This window comes from Myzus persicae, unplaced genomic scaffold, assembly GCF_001856785.1.
Source record: "Myzus persicae strain clone G006 unplaced genomic scaffold, MPER_G0061.0, whole genome shotgun sequence".
Taxonomy (NCBI): Eukaryota; Metazoa; Arthropoda; class Insecta; order Hemiptera; family Aphididae; genus Myzus; species Myzus persicae.
Window position 1 is genome coordinate 62,060 of NW_019102855.1, and position 8,959 is coordinate 71,018.

Here is an 8,959-nt window from a genome sequence, read left to right on the forward strand (position 1 = left end):
ATGTATTGGGTATATTATTAAAACGCCTTATAAGTTATAGCATTATAATAGTGACTATATTAGTATATAGGGTGTATATTGTATAAAATAATCATCTATACCAATTATAAATCACAACAGAGATTTACAACTATATGCCTATAGTGTCCAGGTTGCATCAGAAATTGATACATTTTATGGTTCACAAGTTCTTATATGTACTAATCATAAGCTGCTAAATCGTATTTAAGGGATCATTATTTGGCTCGCTATTGATTTATTAAATTTCTAGTGATTGTTTATGCGATTCGGCATGACGGCATATTATAAATATTTTCGAATGCAATGTATTGTATTTTTAAACAGTTTAATATTTACAAATGACTACTGGCAAGTTTGTATTGTTTTAAATCATAACAAAACATATTATGTTAGTAAGATATTCAGTTAGACAATTCTTATAAGCCTTCTCTAGTCCCAGCCCCTCCCCCCCCAAAAAAAAAATATACAAATATGATATTTTCTTCCATCACTTATTTAAAAAATAACCATATAATAGGTCATCATTTAAAAATCACAGAAATTTATGTAAGTACTGTCTTATTCAAGTGGTATTAATATTATTATTACCTATAAAATGTCGCATGTTGTTAAAAAACATTGAAGACTTACTGAAATATATTATGTCCCAATAAAAATATAAATATAAAATGGAGGTACCTATTTTGGCTACTTAAGTTTATACACAGCTCCCAGCTGCTAAATGATAAATAACACAACTACGCAAGTCTATAGGTATATTATAAGGTACGTAGCAAATATAATAATAACAATACAATTATTATTATATTATAAATAAACATGACAATGATTATAGCGTGACACTGTGTAATGACTTTTGTCTCTCAGCCTAAATCGTACACTATACAGTTAAGTAGTATACAGTATACACGCTATATACAATATGTTTACCTACTGTTTACTAAAACTAAGTACCTAAAGCACAGAATTGCATTTTTTAAAAATATTTTAGTATAATTGAAAACTAAATTCATGCATATGGACCAAGTGCCTTCACTCGGTTATTATAATATACCTATTGGCTATTACCTACCTATCTTTTCTTTTCCACCTGACGTAACTAATTCGTGAAGTCTGTTTTTATCATCACGGTGTTTTTAAATTCCAGCACGAGTCAGAAGGAAATATTGTAGATGTTATCTACGCCTAAATGATAAAATAAAAAATTGGTAGTTATAAAGCTAGATATATAAACCGCATATTATCTACCGCCTATAAATTAATTCTACCTACCGAAGTAGATCTATTGAAATTCAGTAGATACCATTTAGTTATATATAATATTCGACAGAGCTATAATTATGTATATGTGTACCTTTTCATCATTCCATATTTAAACGTACTTTCAAAGATGATACATATTACTATATTAGTAGGTATATGAAATGGTATGTGTTCTCACTCCTAACGCGGTTAAATAATATACGAACGTATAAAAGAAAATAATAATATGCATACACCTATATGTAGTATGTACCTGCACTCTGCAGCATCAATGCATATTGTGTATACAAAACATTAAATTATATTATGTGCAAAATCAAACACCAACTGATTAATGAAAAATACTAGTCATTTTAGATTCTGAGTGGAGAGATGAATGTATTGATTTTACAATGATGTGTGTTTTTATATTTATTTTTTTTTTTTTTTTTTTTGTCTGTCATAATGGTTTTTTACAGTAAAAGTGCTTCGATTTTCTTCAATAGCAGCTTTTCCGGTAGGAAAGTGAACCTAGTTGGTGCATTCAAGAGGGTCAAAATTTAAAATGCCCAATAGTTTTCGAAAGCAATAGGAAAAATAAACGAAAAATTAAGGAAAAACGGGAATTTTTACGCTAAACCATTTTTCGAAAGAATCGATTTTGGTTTTTAGTGTAAATCTAACAAAAATTACCGTAGATACATGAAATGTTCACTGAATATTTATGTAAGCATTTTCTATATACTATAAGGTTTTCAAAATATTCTGATTTGTGTTGAACTATTAATAGGCAAATTAAATTTTCGATTATTATTTGTTTTTTTAAGCCCAAGTCGATAAAAAAATTTTCGCTCGGTTAAAAAACTTGAAAATGTAATACAAGGTTCCTTACAAGTTTGTCTACCTTTTTCAAAAAAAAAATACAATGCAGATAGTTTAATAATAATAATGATATAATAATGTGACCCCAGTGGCTCCTATGGACGGTTACCGGTCAATATAATAATGTGCATATATTAAATATTATTATAATATGTACATATAATAAAACACTATAAATACGCTGTACCGGACAAATACATAAAATAATAATACTAATAATAATTCACATAGGTACTTACATATTATTATTAATTGTATTATATCAAAAGGAATGAGACATCCGTCCGTCCTCTTCACCAACGTTTTTAGCATTGACATCGGCGGGGAAGACTTAAGTAGCATCTACTCCATATTTTGATAGAAATATATATATATATATATATATATTGATAGAATAGCTGTTGAGTACAATAATGACCTAATGTGTCTCCGTAGATGGTAGAAAAGTAAGAGAGCGAAGATACGGATAGACCATAGACGGAACATATTTTTTCAAAAGTACAACTATGCTGTTGTTTTTAGGGTTTTATATTATTTTATAAATGTCACGTAGGTACATTTCGATTTTTGGTTTAAATATCACAACTACTTTCAAGTAATCTTATATTGAATTTTAGCCTTGGATGTAAAAACTGAACATTTTATACATTTTTTGACTACGAAATAATTTGCAAATATTCGTTATTTTGACGATTTTTGTCAAAATTTGAACTTAAAATAATTATTAAAAAAAATCATGCCTAAATGAATGTAACTTTAAGCATTTATAGTAGTGGTTTTCAACCGAGGGGACATAGATCCAGAATAGGAATGACATCAAATAAGTAATAACCACGATAAAATGAAAAAAAAATAAGAGAATTACTACCAAAGTAACAACGGAACAACATAATATAATAAATATAACAATATTAGCATAATACGAGTCTATAATACTTTATATTATTTTCACTATTATTTTTCAATATTCTTATTTTTTTTTAGTTTGTCAGTTTAAAGTGCATATTAAACCTCAAATTCAAATAAAGTATACAATTATTTTTTTTTTGCGCACTATGTAATTTTTTTATTTAAATGAAAACCATATTCGTATTTTTCTTTTAAATATATTTATATTACGGCGACAAAGTGTTGGATACTAGTGGCTAAAGGTTGAAACAAAAAAGGTTGAGAACTACTAATTTAGATATAAATATATTGTTTATTTTTTTTGTATTACCTTATTAACTTGAGTTAATTTTTTCCATTAACTTGCCTTTTAGTAAATAAGTACTATGACCTATAAATAAGTGGACTGATAACAGAGTGAGAGAGGTCCAGCTAGGTGGCAACATTTTTAGAAAACGATAGCATACAAATTGCCAACTGGGTATGATTTAATTCCATTAATAGCACGGACTAAGATCTTAGTCCGTGATTAATAGCAAGAGAGAGAAATAATAGTTCAACAACAGAGCTAACAACATTTTAAGAAAAAAATGGCATAGTTACACTTTGTGGAGGTAGTTATATATATCCCATTCTATTACACTGACATAGAACATCTCTTTCTAATAATTTTGACACTTGGCATCCTGTAGTAAGGTATGACTGTATGAGGGAAGTGTAGTCCATTTATACTAAGTCTATGATATGTACCTACTCCGTGAGGGTACATCGTATCTATAGGTGCATAATATTATGTATATATTATAAACATAGGTATAATAAGACAATCAGATACATCTACACAATCCACATAATATATTATACAGCTATAATCTACAGTCTACGCTAACTATACAGCAGTACATTGTATTATATCCCAATTTATTCCGTCGTCGTTTGACGATGTATAGCGGTGCAAGCTTACTGTGTATCGCAATGGACGTTTTACGTTGTATATATATTTCATATATATATATGTATACAATATTGTGTCGAACTCTGGTGGAGCTTAACTATAGAAACTCGGGCGAACGGAGAGTGGTAAAAGTATTTAGGTATATATAGTTGGTCTGCCTGATTGCGTCAAAAAAAAAGTGTTTCAGATAACGCCCAGGTATATATATATATATAGTTGCGCCGCGCCGTACGCACAGCGCGGGGAGCGCAGTAGGACGCTCGATTTTGGATTTAACGCACGTAAGTACTGAAAAAAGGTTCAGAAGGATAATATATATATATATATATGTATATAATAAAGGCTTAACCTCCGATGAGACGAGGGAAGGTTTACGGCTCCCGCTTGCACCCCACTCATTTATATATAATATATATACATAATATAATAATACGCACGCCGACCACTCGCCTATCGCGTTGATTAAACATATATTGTATATATATGACGTACAGCTATATAATATCATGCGATATACCGGAATGAAGTTATGGTGGGCGGGTGGACGGTTGGCTCGGGCCGCCCGGGTGGCTTGGTGTGCTGCAGGTCGCGGGTGATGCGTCGGCGGCGGAGGGGGCGCGTGAACGTCCGATATGGCGCACCGGATCCCCCTGGGGGCGTTGCGCGTTGCGCTGCTCCGGTGTCGATAACACACGGCTCGCTTCGCTTCTAGACTTTAATTGGCAGTTTCGGCGACGCGCACGCCTATATATACACGGCCCGACGCGCGCGATGTACGATAATCGCTATGGGATTGGAAATCCACTCTGCACGGCGACAACGCGGAGACGAGTCGACAACGGCGACAGCGGCGATAGGCGGCACGGGGCGGGAGAGAGCGTCCAAGTTGCCGACAAAAGCTGAGCTTTGGCGAGCGGGGATCGGGGAAGTGTGAAACTGTTTGTCTACACTTATATATATATCATTACAATATTCGTATATATATATACTCTGCACTCTTTCATATTATATAGGGGGCCATTGTATTTGTGCCGCGGCGCTGGTTTATCAGTGAAGAGACACTGTATAATGTATATATTTATTATTATATCATGTACAATATACCATCAGATACTTAACCTTAGGTATACAACTATAAATAATAATAATAATATATAATACGATATAAAATTATGAATAATAATTTAGATTAAATTAATTTTAATTTAATTAATTATTTTATTTCATTTTTATTATTATTATAAATGTATGCCTAAGGTTTATCCGCCTAGAATTGCTCACTTGTCAGTCTTATATAATAACATTTACCTATACGTATATATATTTTACACAGGATGATTCTCCAAGCATGCTCACCCCAACTTTGCCTTTTAATAATGAATTTGACTAAATTTTGATTTTTGAGATTTTTAAGTATACTTAAGAGTTAAAATCGAGTTAAGGACCATATACTTCGATTTTTACACCATTTAAGGAGTGTTCAGTGGCTATGTACAAACTTCTTTTTTATTAAATGATAACCAACCACTTTTATTAAAAATATTATCAAGCAGATAATTTGTATGTAGGTACCCATCTTTCTAAATAAAAATTCGAATGAGCTGTTTCTGGTTTACTAATTTTCAAATCTAGTACTTATTATATTCGGAAAATTTTGTAAAAATATAAAATATTGATGAATAATTAATAATAACCATAATTTTTAAATCATATCTTCTATAACCTATTATCATTTATCAATATGATCATCATGAATCCTACGTTTATTTGTATTAAAATTGTTTAATTGTTTTTATGTAGGTACCCACTTCTCAGTCATAAATCATAATTCAATAAATATACATTGCATATTTATTGATTGACTATAGGTAAATAAGTATATAATTGTAATGACTATTTAATGTTGTAATTCAATACATTCAATTTTATCATAGTTTAATAAAAATAGTCAAGGACTTAAGTACCCCTTGTTAATTAAAGTATGTACCTATATAATTATTCTTAGATCTTAGTACACTTTAAATTAAATAATTCAAAAACCATTCGTTCAAATTTCTATTTGGACAAGTATAGGTGTATTAACATGTTCAAGAAAAACATCGACTATATTTACAGTAAAAAGTTTGAAAAAATTGTTTCTACGGCCACAGAACAAACGATTTTAAATGGTGAAAAAAACTAGCTATTTGAAAATATAATCCTTAATCTTAAATAGGTATGTTCAAAAATTCAAAAACCTATATTTAAAAAAAAATCATTATTAAATAAATCAAAAAACAAAATATCTGTTATAGCTACACAGTTGATTCGTAGTCTTGCTCTGGCATTTACATGGACTGTCACTAAAATCATATTTAGACAAAGACCTCGTAATGCTAATCCAGATCCGTGTATTACTCGGAGTCGTGCACCACTAGATTGAATCGCGTAATTCCATAGTGTATTTTCAGATAATAGTCCATTACTAAAACAATGTTTATAATTATTTTTAATTTAAAATTATTTTATTACAAACAATTGTAGTTTGCTCAAGGTAAGTCTTTAAATTGTTGTATGAAGATATGTCGAAATAATTATCATGAATTAATAAAAGTTATATGTTTAGAAAACAATATAATTTAATTAGAAAATGTAAAAGTATATTATAAATCTAAAATAATAATTAAATAATTAAATTTAAATGTTGAAAGGTTGACCATATTATAATTTATAAATAATATACAGAGTAATTCAACATGCATGCTCACCCTAATTATTTTCATTAATAATGAATTTATTCAAATTTTGACCTTTGAAATTTTTAAGTATCTTTTAAAGTAATATTTTCAAATCCTTGGCCTTGAAAGTTAAAAATAACAAAAACCACATGTTCAAATTTTGAATTTGTTTACATTTAATTGAAAAAAACTTCACAATTTACTGAAAAAGAGTAATTCTTATTCGAATAAATAACTTATCCCACAGGATACTCCTTAAACGGTATACGATATACGTACTTGAAAATAGGGTAATTTTAGATTCTGAACGGAGGGATGGCCGATGAATAATGTATTGATTTTACAATGATTTGTGTTTTTATAAATATTTTTTTTTTTTTTTGTCTATCATCATGGTTTCTTGCAGTAAAAGTGCAAATGAGCGTTTGAAGTTGAAATTTTAACAACATTAGATATTGACTTAATTTTATTTTTTTTATTTAACTTTACTTTATTTTCTTCTTTGTTGTAATTCAAAAATGAATTACTGTAAACACTTGAAATATACACCAAATATTTATTTCATCAATTCGTATACTTGACGACATTTTTTAAATATTTTGACTCATTTTAAGCTGTTGACGAATATTTTCAATTTTCATTTTTTATTCATTTCTTTTCCATAAATGTTAATACAATTTTATTGGTTGGGCCAAAAAGCATGAAAATTTAATACAATACTCTTGATAACTTTTTACAATAGCAGTTGAAAAATATTAAAAATACATAGGCACAATTTTTAACTATCAGGATTTAAAGTTCAAATTTTACAATATTTATCAAATTTAAAATTTAAAATGATTTTGTAGTTAAAAATGTATACAATTTTCAATTTTTATAGCTGATTGAATATTTAAAACAAGGTTCCACTTAGGCAGTTTTTCCGTAGCTAACTAAGAAATCTAAGATTTATATGAATACATTTATTTTTATAGACATTTTAAGTTGAAATTTGGACACAATTTTATATTAACTCAAAGATTAACGATCTTCGTCTATTTGTTGTAATTCGGTTCTAAAAAGACAGCCCAATTTTACATAAGTATATTCAATATTTTTCTAACATCACTGTCCACTGATAATTTAAGCATAATATTATGTATAATATTAATTCATCTCACCGTCTACCATATTAATAATAAGTAATAACAATATGAAATATCCTAAACTGATATACCGTCTCTGCTCAGAATCGATTTTCGTATACAATGATATGACATCATTAAATTGAAATTGAATAGGTACACAATTTTTTTTTTTAAATACAATGTGTCCCGTGAGGCGTACGCGTGTCTATGGGGGTGCAGGGTATGCACTTGCGCCCCATGCGACTTCAGGTGGCATCATCGACCTTTATTCCTTAGTATATCTTAGTTCATGGTTGGCACCCACCAAAGGCTCATAGACTCATTAGGACATAAAAATCGTGTAGTTTTAGATTTTTTTTGGTGTATTCAAATGATACTTAGTTTCGTTGAGAGAAGTCCAATTCGACATTCTGTATTAAAAAAAAATATCTCAACAAACAAACAATAAATTAAAAACATTAAATCGTTATCGATAACTAGATAGGCTTGCAGATCCGAAAAATTGAAGCAGTTGATCATAATTATGATTCTTTAGTACAGTCTACAGTGTCTTTCAGAAATATATAAGACTACAAAATTAGCTGATGTGAGATTTAAAGCAAATGGACTTATCAACAATCTAAAAAGTTTCAATTTTATACTTGCTTTAACTATCTAATAACCTATTCTGATTCAAATTTGCATAGTTAGCGCAAAGTTACAACCACCAGACCTAAACCTCTTAGCTGCCGTATCAATTGTTGAGCACTAAAAAAATATTTAACTAACTTAAGAACTGATGAAGATAACTATTCAACATTATTTGGCAAAGTTCTGGACATATGTAGTTTACAAAAAATAGAGATAGGTACCAAATGTAAAACAAAGAAAAGTGTCTAGTCGAATTGACAGCAATAATACTCAACATCTTACCTCTGATAAAAAAACTGAAATGAAATGTTCTGTGTACTACACAGTTTTAGATGACTTTTTAAGTTGATTAAAAGAACGTTAAAGTTAAGAAACACTTTTACTAATAAGTGCAATTGAAAGTTTATTACAGTTTAACCAGTAACCTACATAAACATGACTTAACTTTATTTTCCAATAGGTTTAACTTAAATGACAGTGTACTTCAAGCAGAACTT